Source organism: Aphelocoma coerulescens, chromosome 4A, assembly GCF_041296385.1.
Source record: "Aphelocoma coerulescens isolate FSJ_1873_10779 chromosome 4A, UR_Acoe_1.0, whole genome shotgun sequence".
In the NCBI taxonomy this organism is placed as follows: Eukaryota; Metazoa; Chordata; class Aves; order Passeriformes; family Corvidae; genus Aphelocoma; species Aphelocoma coerulescens.
In genome coordinates, this window is record NC_091018.1 from 3,458,912 (window position 1) to 3,470,105 (window position 11,194).

Below are 11,194 nucleotides of genomic sequence, written 5' to 3' on the forward strand. Positions count from 1 at the left end.
AAAGCTCAGCAAAGGGTGTAGATGAGCATCCAATTCAGTGGCTACAGTTTAATGTTGGATATCACAGTTGTGGGTTTTTATAAGCAGCACAGAACCACGTTTCTGTGGGAAATGCTGGGGATGATGTGCTTCTAAGGTCTGTTTAGCAGCTCATTTTACTAAATGATGAGTTTCTATTACAAAACTCAGACGTAAATTATTCAAATGAAGACTCCATCGCTATTCTGCAGGGAAAGGTGCTGCTGCAGTGTGAGTGGATGGTGTAAGTGGCTGATGGATTTGGGGTGACCTGATTGAAAACACCTGTGCTGCAGCTGGCAGTGCTAAAGAAGAGATGACAGCCAGTAATTCCTGCCTGTTATTTAAGGTTAAAAGTGGAGACATTAAATTGTCAATAATTAATTACAGCTTTATTGAGGAGTTAATTATGATAGCCTTTCTGGGTTCAGGAGGCTGCATGAATCTTCCATACTGAGGTTTAGTAATTGAGATGCAGTTTAGCATTCCTGTCCTGACACAAAGCAGAGTGGAAGAAACTGCTTTATAAACAGATATGCTGATACCTTCCTGCATTAGAATAAATATCCTGCTCCCTTCCAGTGACTATTTCCTCAGGGAAAAGGAAAGGAGTACTTTCATCAGGAAAAGTTGAAGTAGAGCAAAATACATTTCTGTCAGCACTAGCTAGAGTGCTTCTCAGTGCAAGAAAAAGATTAAAAGAATATGAATATTTGAGAAAACTGAGGAAATACTGAAATGTGGGCATTTTGTATGGGTGACATCTCCAAAATATACCTGATCCCTTGTGAGAAAAGGACTGTCTGAGGGGAAAGGGGACCCAAGACACCCTGCATTCTGAGAATTATTCTTCTACAATCCAAAGACTCAATCACTTCTGCGAGGATGCTGCAGCATTAGGACGGTCATGATTTAAAACACTAAAGCAAATTGGTGATTGTATATCTCCCATTTGAAATAGAAAATGGTGCAAAGATGCTACAGGGCCATGTGCTGGCTTGCCTGGAAGGGTTTAATTTGCATTTCTGTTCTTGAGCCACCAGAACCCACAGAGGTGATGGCACAGCCTGGCATCACTCATTGCCTAGCATGAGTTGTACAGATTTCCAGTGTGGGGTTTCTCCCTAACTTTGTTATCAAGCTGGCATATCTATGACCTTATCACTCCACCAGCCCATCAATCACAACATTACCTGAGTTTCAAAAATCACATAAATTAAAATCCCCTGCAGACTGCTGGAAAGGGTAAATATGCAAAGGCAAGAAAAGTGAATTTGGAAGTTTTTCCTTTGGCTTAGTTTCACTGATTTTTCATACATTTTGATAAGGTACTTGACTATTTCTGAATTTAGAAGCTGTTCTTAATATTTTGATTTCATGGGAATGATTGTGAGTGGTTAAGTTGTAGAGATTGCTACTTTAGACTCCCACTTGAGCTCACTTATGTCCATAGAAAGACCTCTAATGACTCTATCATTCTGCCTAGGGTTTTCTTTTCCCTTTTCAGTTCAACTCTCAATCTAGAATGTTCCAGCTATGACTCTTTTTAAAGCAGAATTTATTTATATAAAATTTTAACTTGAAAGCAAATGTGCCCTTTTTAAGGATGTCACCATCATCCTGCCTTAGGAGACTGAATACCTGAGCCCTGAAAAAAGAAGGCATTGGACATAATTCATCAGCTGTTGGAATTTATTCTACAAAATAGAACAATCCTGGAAAATTTGTTCCTTTCTGAATGACAAAAGGAAGCCCAAATAGACATTTGTCCATTCCAGTAGAATTCCAACAGAAACCTTGATAAGTTAAATTTTGAACAGCTCTGTTTTGGAAGGAAAGCTAAAGTTCTGTTATAGTCAGTTTTCCTAAGGGAAAATCTGTCCTCTAAACACACTGAAGCACCTGCACTTGTTTGGAGACTAAAGCTGGTTTAGAGGTGCTAGACTAATTTAGCAGGGAAATGTAGCTAATTTTGTTTGTAGTGAAGCGTAAAATTAGATGAGACTAAGTACAAGCAAAGCCTGTTTGTTCCCTGTATCTTTTTGCCTTGATACTTCTTCCAACCTCTGAATAAAAGCACTTGGCTTTAGTAAAACCCATGAGCTTTATGACCACAGGTTTCCAAACAGGACAAAAATTCCCCTGGGATTGGCAAGGGAAAGCAGCAGGTTTCAATGCTGACCTAAAAATACAGTGATTTTGCTGATGTGCCCCCAAAACAAGGACTTGGGAGAAAGAAGTCACCAGACATTGGTCACGGGTGGACAGGAGGCAGGCGAGCCAAGAGCTCTGAAATAGCTCTGGGGCTGTTGTGAGGAGCACTCTGAGAAATGTTTGCTGGCAGAAAGTTTGGGTGTGGAGTTTTAGTGAATGTGTCACTTGCAGGTGGAGGTCGTGCTGTCTAGACAGGAGGAAAATTCCAGCTGTCTATTCCTCTGCTCCTTATTATTTGAGTTTGATGTTTTAAGCTGATCATGAGATGCACGAAAGACGGAGTTTAGTCTGGCCAGATAGACACGGGGCAAAATCAGAGAATTAGATCAGCAGATCATAATTGTTGAGATTAAAGTTGAAATTATATTTATGAAGAAGATCATTGGAGACAAGATTTAGAGCAAAGGAATCAGGGAGCTGAGCCTGGAGCCAGCAGAGCCCCAACAAATGCAGTCATTCTGAGGGCCCTGAGGGTTCAATTAACCTTGACAGCCTGGAGTCTCTTAAAAGGAGCAGAGCTTACGAATGAAATGCAATGAAAAATTACTACTTTTAAACTATTGGCAGTTTAAAACCTTGTCTCGACAGCACAACCTCCTCGACAGACACCTCTAAAATGCTGTGTGCTAAATGTGCTGTAAATTTATTCTTGTGGCAGGTTTATTTCTTCATTAAATATTAATGTTAGATGGGGTTTAGCATATGCATGACGTTGCTGTAAATTGAGTTAGAAATTTATCAGGTTAAGTCATGTTTGAGTCTTAAGGTCTCATTCTTGAATGTTCAGTCATGCAGCAAAGAGGAGGGGACCTACAAATAACAGTCCTCAAAGACAAATGTAATAAATTTGAAGAGGCTGCTCTATTTTTCAGACAAATCGTGTAGGTATCTCTTTGGGGATATTATTTTTTAATATGTTTTTTTCCTTCTTCCCAGTTCCTATATGTTGTGCCTGATTGGGTAAAATTTTCTCACCATTTTATGTGAGATGATTTGTAAAAATTCTTAAAGCTGTGTGATTTAGTACACAAAAAGAGAATCTAAATTTTAGGACTGTCTCTCCTCTGGTTGGTGGTGAGGAAGGAGCTCTTAGCAAGTTGTCCACAAATAACTGTTTTCTTTTATGTTAAATGGAGAATTTTCCAGCATCTTGACAAATTAACTCTTTGGCTTTCTATGATATATAGAGAGAATTACCAAATATTGACCAGATAAGTGGTTCTCTGCCACTGAGAAGAGGTTTCCTTACCATTGGATCTATTTCTGTGCCATACAGCTGCCATGAAATTGATGGCCCTGCACTGCTAATATTTAATGACTGGAGAGAGAAATGGATCAAGGTCTGGGATAAGAAACAGGAGAAATAGTGCAGGGCCAATTTTCAGACAGAGATCCCAGTAAACCTTTGGAATATACAAAAATCTCCTCTATGGATATGGATATTTGCCAGTAACAAGTGCCATGACCTCATGAGCCACAGCACAATTTATGTTTTTATTTGGGAAGGGGAGGGGGACATTCCCAAATCTGTGATTTGCTACTTGACCAGCTCTGGCTGACATGCTACTGAACAGACTTTGCAGCTGGGAAATGCCCTAAGGGATGTTTGCAGAGGGAAAGGATTTTGTAACATCTTCTAGAAATCCCATCTGTGTCTCTGATAATGTTCTGGAACAACTTCAGTGGCGATCTTGAGATCCATATGGATCTTATTAAAGTCCTCTTGCTTGCTGTGGGACACTCTGGGACCCGAAGTGAGTTGTAAAAGATCATTAGCTAAACTCAATGTGATTAATTAAACCTTCAGGTTTCTAGGTTTGTGTTTTAATGTATCTTTTTAATTAAAAGGGAAAAAAAAGGTAACTTGAATTCTCATAACTTTTTAAAGAAATGTGATCTTCATAAGTGGCAACTTTTTTTTCACTTTTTCCTGATATCTGGAGAAGAGACAACTAGAACAGAATAATAAGGCATTTGTGTGTATTAATTTTGTTTTACATTTGCTTTAACAGAGCTTCTGCCTCTTATTTTCATTAAATATGGGGGTTGTTACTTATCAAATATAATGGCTGGCATTGCAGGAAGAAAAGGTCTGCCAGGGTTAGGTTTTTACCAAGGTGATTTCTACCTGCCTAGGATTTAGAAAATCAGTAATGTTAAGGATGAACCAAAGGACAAATGGGAGGAAATGGCTGTAGAGATAAAGGTTTTGTTTGAAATTATTATTTGTTGAAAGCTGTACACTTTGACTGCCTTAATTAAAGTTGTTAGAATATAATTATTTGTATATAGAATATAATTGAATGCAGTAGCTCGCATTCTACTGCCATGCAAAATGTTCCTGTTATCTTCTGATCTCCCTGACTCAACCTCTTCCCTGTTAGATCCCCACAGTCTGTCAGAGTCCTGTGTCACAGGAGAAGGAATGCAGGAATTATTATTGTGATGCTCACTGCGGCGATTCCTTTTCTGAAACCTCCAAACTCATTTTCTGATGAGTATCTTGATTTGTGGCATTTACAGTTACATGGAGGCTGAAAAGCTGAATGTGTGTCTTGACTTGTCTGTCTTGGGTTTTTTGTGTCATGGGAGATGTCAGAGCATTTATCAGCCAGCAGCTTTTAAGGGAAAAGGGACAAATATTGTCGAGACATTGGGCAATTTAAATGCATTGCTCCTTTTCTGGGTGTGCAGTTACCCCGATACAATGTGATTTCCACCCAAACACAGCCTTAATCTGCAGGTAGGAGGTGAAAAAGGGAGCAGCAATTACAGCCCCCATTTGCCAGAGTTTCTGGTGGAAATGGCACAGAGGATACCTCTTCCCACAGTTTAATAAAGCTTCTGTGCCTGTTTAGTCTACATTTAAATTTATACTGTTTAGCAGCTAAAAAATTCACCATTTGTTGCTGAACCAGAGTATGTCCACTGGAAAGACTTTTAATTTTTAATTCCAACAATTTATGGGATAAAGGCTCTGAGTCTGGATGTGTTACACCAGTAAGAGCAGGAGGATGGCCCCAGTATTCTGCCTCTGACAGTGACAGGGTAAAAAGAGTATCTATGATACATCCCACAGAACCTCCACAGCTTAAACCTATCTGAAGTTAGGCAATTCCTAAATCAAATGGGAATATTTTTGTATGTATGAACCCCAGGGGTTTTGTGTGATCTCCTCAGGCACTGTTCACCTCCTTGGTATTTAGATGTCTTAGCCCCTGTGTGAATCATGATAAATAACAGGTTCTGCTTTTGATGTTGGAAGGTTTTCAGTCCTCAATTATTGAAAATCTTAATACTTTATCATCTGAAAAATGCTGCATTGCTCTTCCTTTTGTTATATAAAGCCAAGAAAAGCTTATTTGATTCTTGAGAAGATTAGGAGGGTAGACAAAATCACAGATAGCAACAATTTTCCCAGACATAGAGCAGGGAGGAGGCACTTTGATGAGTCTTTTTTTTTTTTTTTTTTCCAGAATGTTTGAAAAAGAGGAAGCAAGACTATGAGAAGAGTGAAATAATCACTGTTTTCATAACCTCTGTTGTAATTACACTCTGTATGTGGCTTATGTAGTGTAAGAGTCCAAGGACCACCTGCATTTACGCCTCATGTCTGCGTGCATCGCTCGCTCCACACCCTGTTTTTCACAAGTAGCCAGAGAACAATGGATATTGGAGCAATATAACAGGCCAGAAATGTTGAATTTGAAGAAAAGGAAGTAAAAAAACAGATTACTACTACTAAAAAAAAAAAATATATCTTTCAGGTACTTAACATTTTGATAGTCTCCTCACAATGAGCCTTCCAATTCTGTGAAGCAATCGTTTTCCAACTCATCTGAATGACAAGTGCTAACAATGGAAAATAAACATAATGATGATCTAATACGTGCACCCGAGGAGGCCTTGCATGCCTTATTTGCTCCTAATGCCTGTTGAGAAGATACTTATTATTAGGATATCATGTCAATCATGTTTCTCCATTTACTCTAAACTGTTAGCATTAAATTGGCCCCATGCAGGAGGTGGGTGAGTGTGACACAAACCAAACCCACAGTCCTGGCTGGCATGAAAGCAAAGACAAAGATTTGTCTATGTGAATTCCTCCAAATAGACCCAACATTTAAAAACCTCTGTCATTTCTCATGAGTGCTTTCCTTACAGCACCACTGACAAGAAGGGACGCCTGGTGTCTTTCTGACAAGCTGATACTGAAGTCATGGCATTTATGATCTGCACATGCTCTGATTTCAGTGACTTTCTGCTTCTGGTGCCAGCAATGAGAGAGGGAAACTGGGCATAGTCCTACAAAGGAAACTCATATAAATGTGGGTCTGTTTTTTCCCATTTAAGTAGGAGTTTGAACACATTGCAGAGAATCTGGGCCAGACACTGCGATTCCATAAACCATTGTTTAAATTTGCATCAGTAGAACACACTTGATTTTCCTGGTTTGCACTTAGAGGAAATGACTGATAGGAAGACCTAGCTTGATATGTGTACTAAATTCTTGGTGGCATAAGAAGGAATGTCCTGGTAGGCAGGGTGTCTTTGAGGGGGAGGGCACCAGAGGCTGATACTCTGTTTTGTACCAGTGATTTGCCATTCATTTAAGCTGTGACTACTTGATTTATCTCTATCTATTGCTGTGTTGCCATCTCATTTTTTTTGTGTCTTGCCTATCAAGCACAGCCTTTCAGCAGAAGTGTTGTTATTGGTACGTACCTGTTGGGAGGGAGCAGGTGACAAATGGAGCTCTGAGCTCTCTTTCCCTCGCTGTTATTGTGCAGCCAAAACCATTACAAGAGGAAGGCACTGGATGAATGTTAGAGAATAGCATTTGCCACACACAATAGCTGTTATTCATCTCTTTCTCTCCTCAGTCTCTTCCTCCTGATGGAGGCACAGTGAATAAGTGTTTTCTGATTGAGTTTTTCCTCATCATGGTTATCTTTGCCATCCCTATGAAGTCGATTCACTTTCAGGAAGTCCTCTGCACCTCTCAGTGTCTGTCTGAGCAGCGTTGCTCCATTTGAAGACTATACTTAGAACTAGTTCATTGTATGAAACAGTCATGATAGTAATTCGTTCGGGGGAAATTGCTTTTCCAAAGGTGGAGAAGTTAATTAAGTGTGTAACAGGAGGAAGCTAAACCTTACTAATTAGCGAGAAGGGTAACGATTATGGGAGAGAACAGATGACACTTGGCTGAAGATGAACTCAAGAAATTGCTTTAGCCAAAAGCAAGTTAGAAGAGTGAATAGAAGATGAGCTTCAAGAAAGCAAAGACTGTCACTGTGTCCTGATAAATTGTACCTCATTTATAGTGTGTCTGCCAGGTATTAATCAATAATTTGTCGGGGTGATCCTTCACTGGGAGGCACAGACCCTGCTTTGTGTGATGGAGAATTTCATCAAATGCTTTAGGTGCTCCTCAGGAGGATGTGCTGAATAAAAGGGTGGCAGCTCTTACAGACAACTGCAAGGCTGTTTATGGGGAATGTGGAGAGGAAACTGCAGCTCCACTGCTCTGCTCTCCACTCCTGGCCTGGTTCTCCGGGGTGTTGTCCATCACTCTCTCCTTGTTTATTCACACCAGTCAGGAAATTGTTTGAAATGTTGGGTTTTGGTTTGGTCCAAAGTAAATTTTTTCTTGGTGTGTGTGTGTAAAGAACCAGTCATCACTCACACATCACTTTGAATAGGGTTGTTCTAGTTAGTGTTTTTTGCTTATTGTAGCAGTAATGTAAATATTGGATGGGAAAATACTTTATTCAGTTGCCATATTTCCAGTGAAGTGATGTGCTCTACCTACAGCAAAATCAAACCAATCTCCAAGATTTTAATATGTTCCAATAACAACTATTTTATAAAAATAATGTTTGTTTTACTTCAGTATGATAAACATTTTTCAGCATTTTCTTTCTGTCCTTTGCCCAAAGGAGCTCTATTGCAAAGCTCTGTCGCAAGGTCTGCATCCATCCTGCATCCCAGTGCCAGTTTGTATAACCAGATGAGACAATTATAATGTTGACCTACATTGTTATAATGATAAATCAAATTCAGGCTGCTCACAAATAATATTTTATCTTGTCAGTGTGTAGCACCGAGGCTGTGCTGCAAGAAACTTGTGGCTTGATATTTTTAGCCATGTGTCTTCTCTAAGGCCAGAGCTCAAAATCCGGTGTACTGTAGGCAAATACCATCACATGTTTATGACCTTTTCTGGTTTCCTTCTGTAGCCAAGGACAAATAAGTGCAGTTCACCTTTGGTTTCAATATTTTTTGTTTCCTTTGAAACAATAGGTCTGGCCTTTCATCAATCTAGTTACTGGTACCTGCATACTGCAGCCAGTTCTTTGGTCTTTTATTTGGAATTAATTGATTGTCAGTGTTCTGGAATGAAACAAAATGGAGGGGAATGAGTCAAAATAGAAAGGAGAAAAGCTTGTTTTCTTTACTCAGTGTTTAGATTCTGATGGGAGACAGTAATATTACAGCACAAAAAAAGCAGATAAAATGTTTCAAACCATTAAATTTCAATCTTCTTTGTTCAGCAAGGGTTTTTAGCAAGTGCTCCTTTAAGGCATTGTCTGGTCTGGATTTAGTAAATTCTTCATCTCTTCTAGATAAATAGTTTTCTAAGAGAGTTATTAATAAATGCTGAAGATGGCTCAGCCTTGCATAAGAGAAAGAACACCCTTAGAGTCCTCAGCATTTCAATTGCATCGCTGAGGTGAAAAAACTTTTAGGGCAAAGTGTACAATTTAAATCTAAACCAGGTTTGTTTTTTTTTCTTTTTATTAGGAGAATTCCTAATGGAAGGTGTTGTTAAAAAAATGGAAAAAGTAATCAGAGTATATTAATCATTTAAACTTCTTTGGAGTCTGGGGCACTATAACTTTAATTAGTGATGCCAAATAATATAAAATAGGTCTTCTGTTGGGTAGGCATAAAGGATGAGGAAACTTCTGCATTCTGCCAAACATTACATATTGCCCACGTGATGCTTACTATGCCAAAGCAAGGAAACTCAACGTGGCATATTTGGTGCCAACAAATATGTTATTATAAAAAATGAGAATTGAAAGAGATTTTTAAGCAGAGCAGGTTATGTAAGTTTTTATTTTTCACTGAGTGTTCATGACAATTTGCATTTATTCAGTTAGCTTGTGTGGGCTGCTATTTATTTGCACTTCTGTAGTGTCTAAGAGTTCTCTTACTATACAGACCATTTATTTTGTGCTAGATGGTTTATAAATGATGATTGTATATAGAGGCAAGGACTGAGTGTATATAAGTGTGCATATACACATTTATCTGGGACATATCTGCTGTTAGTGAAGACTGTGGATCTGGATTAGGTGGGTAATGGGATCATTTGTGTTACTCCAGTCCTGCACTTTGCTTTAGAAAGTTCCTCAGACAGTTTTGCCTGAAGTGTTAAACAATAAACATGTTTGATAAAAGGGTTTGGTGAGATAAAAAGTGCTTTAGATACAAAACACCGTTGGTAAAAGTCCATGGGAGACCACCTCTAATTAGCCTTATCAGATTTAGGAAAGGAGCCCATGGCAAGAGGTGCAAATATAGAAAGGATCCTAGAAAGAGTCACCTGGAAAAATGGACAGAGGTGTCTTTTGTCTTAAAGAAAACTTGAGATTGATTGAGGTTCATCTGTGTTCCAGATGGAGGGGAAACAGAAGCTAAATTCCAGATATGCTTGAAATGAAAGTAGAAAATATATTCCTTCTGATTTGCCACAAGCCTTTAAAAGCCTTGTCACAAAGCCTATTGTAGGATAAGAGTTTAAAATATAAAACTGATACCTGTTCCTCTATGCATACATGGAATTAATACTTAGAGAGTTGCACACTATTTTAAAATCCTTTGCATTCATGTCCATCAAGAAAATAAGATCTACAATGTTTCTACTGCATGATGCAATAAGGAACAGTAAAACTGATTATTTTAGAATTTATTTAGGGGGAAAAAAGGCAGAGGTAGGAATGAGATTAACAAAATAGCCTAAATTCATCTGCAGATAATAGGATTGCACCAGGGATAAGTTTGTCCCCATTTGTTTCCCAAGCTTTTTATATCTGAAGCTTGAGGTCAGATCAATAGAGAAAGATACAAGATGCCCATAAGTGAGTTATAGGAGTTTGCAATGCTGAATGAACTATATTTAGATTTTTTAAAATTTTGGGATGGTGTTATAATGTGAAACATCCTCTCAGATTATTTCATGTCTCTCCTTCCACTCTTGTGCCTTATCACAAAACATTTTGAAACTTGCAGTGCTCTATTCAGAATTTGTGTTTTCAAGAGAATTCTTTCAGGGCAGGACCAATGGTTCATGTCTGGCCAGTTCCTGGAACAGTGACCTGGAAGGGTGAGTGAAAAGGCCATAAACACCCTTGGCTGCTCTGTCCCGTTTCCTGCCTGCTGGAACATCCCCAGAGGAGGCAATGCAGCTTCTCGTGAGCTGAAGGGAGTCAGTCACAGCTCTGACTGATCTTAAATTGTGCCTGTGAGTGTTACACACCCCTCTCATTCTCTGCCTTTGTCCTCAGGTCCTCCACGAGGCAGAGGAGGAAGTATTGAGATGACAGAATATAAAATGAACACATTTTTCTTTTGAACTATTCAAAATTTCTCAGTGAGTTTTGGTCTTGGTAATGTTAACTCTCCTGCCTTTTAATTCTGTTCAAACAAGTTCTTCCATCCAGCAATGATGAGGCAGAGTTTCACCCTTCATTCATTTAAAAAACCCCAACCAAACAAGCTGGTAAATGTCTAACACTTTGTTTCATGTTTACAACATTTGCTTTTTTCTCTGGTTGCATTTATGCAAAAAGTAATTTGCCAACATTGCTAAAAGTAGTCCCTAATACTCTGTGGACTTTCTTGATCTCAGGAGGTTTTCTGCTTGCAACTTGAAGGCTTCAGAGTCACCTTT